Source organism: Lupinus angustifolius, chromosome LG09 (assembly GCF_001865875.1).
Source record: "Lupinus angustifolius cultivar Tanjil chromosome LG09, LupAngTanjil_v1.0, whole genome shotgun sequence".
NCBI classification, from domain to species: domain Eukaryota; kingdom Viridiplantae; phylum Streptophyta; class Magnoliopsida; order Fabales; family Fabaceae; genus Lupinus; species Lupinus angustifolius.
In genome coordinates, this window is record NC_032017.1 from 10,096,474 (window position 1) to 10,098,460 (window position 1,987).

The window sequence follows — 1,987 nt, forward strand, 5'->3', positions numbered from 1 at the left end:
ATTAGTATCTCTGCAATATGATTTCCTTTTACATATACACCATGTTCAGTGGTGCATTTTGTAAATCCAAGTTGCATTAGAAAGGTGTCTATTCTCTTATTCCATGCCCTTGGTGCTTGCTTGAGACCATAGAGAGCTTTGTGCAGTTTGTAAACCATTCCCTCACTGCCTTCTAACTCAAAACCTGGTGGTTGTGTCACAAATACCTCTTTGTCTATAGGTCCATTTAGAAATGCAGATTTGACATCCATTTGATGTATCTCCCACCCATTGAAGCTTGCTAAACCAATTACCAACCTTATTGTTTCAATTCTAGCAACTGGTGCAAACACATCATCATAGTCAAATCCTTGCTTCTGAAGAAATCCCTTGGCAACCAATCTTGCCTTGTACTTGGATATTTCACCATCTGGATTCAGTTTGGTTTTAAATACCCACTTCACTACTATTGCATTCTTGCCAATTGGAAGTTTTGTTAAGGTCCATGTATTATTTTTCTCAATGGAGCATAACTCTTCTTCCATGTTCTTGCCTAGTCTTTTTGTTGGACATCTATTGATGATGTATACAGCAGTTGATGCAGCTTCTCCCCATAATTTCTTTGGCAAATTCTTGGTTCTCAACACGCTTCTTGTCATATTCATTATGGTTCTGTTTGCTCTTTCTGCAGCACCATTGTGTTGAGGTGTATATGGAGCTATAACTTCATGCACAATTCCTTCCTTGCTGCAGAAATCATCAAACTCAGAGGACTTATACTCACCTCCACCATCTGATCTGAGTTGCTTGAGTTTGAAACCACTTTTCTTCTCAACTTGAGCCTTGTATTTTCTGAAGTTTTCAAACACTTCACTCTTCTTCTTTAGTAGATAAATCCAAACCTTTCTTGTGAAGTCATCAATAAAGGTTAGGAAGTATCTATTGCCACCAATTGAGTCCTCTTCAAATGGGCCACATACATCACTATACACCAGCTCAAGGGGATTCTTTATTCTTGTAGGAATTATTGAGTCAAATGTGCTTCTTGTTAGCTTGCTGGCTAGGCAATCATCACACAAAGTTTCTGGAATTTCAATAGAGGGCAGCCCTGCAACAATTTTAGCTTTGCTTAGTAATTCTAAACTTTTAAAGTTTAGATGTCCATACCTTAGATGCCATAGCCAAGTTTCTTGATCTATTTCTGCATTGAGACTTGTTTGCTCATTCACTTGAATCTTGATCTTAAATGTTCTGTTTGATGAGAGAGGTGCTTTCAAGACTTTCTGGTCTGTTTTATCATACAAGATCAATTCACCATCTTGCATGATCACCTTGTATCCCTTCTCCAAGAGCTGACCAAGACTCAACAGGTTGTTCTTCATCTTTGGTACATAGAGAACATTTGATATTGATGCACATTTTCCATCCAACTTTTGAATCAAGATTCTTCCTACTCCTTCTGCAGAAATAGCACTATGGTCTGCAAATTTCACCTTGCTCTTCACTGATTCATCAAGTTGTGCAAACCATTCTCTCCTTCCAGTCATATGGTTTGAGCACCCAGTATCAAGATACCAGAACTCATTGCTATCTCCCCTTCCTTGCTCAGTCACAGTAGTGGCCATCAGCAAGCAATGTTCTTCGTCAGAATTGTTTGTGCTTTCTTCTTTTGCAAGTCTTGCCTCTTCTTCTCTTGAACCTTTCCACTTGTTGAATTTGCACTCTGATGCAAAGTGGCCATAGTTCCTACAATTGTAACATTGTAGCTTCTTCTTATCTAATTTCTTTATGCCATCAAAACTTCTGTGAGTTTGCTTTCCTTGCTCACGATCACCATTTCTTGCACTCTTGTGCTCATATTTTCTTGATGATCCTGATTCATTGGTTTTCCATCTACTATTCTGACCTTTGTCTTTAGTTTTCTGGTTCCAATTCTCAGAGTTCTTCTTGTTATGTCTTGACATCAAAGCCTGATCACTTCCTCTGCTTGAACTTCTTCCTTTTATCC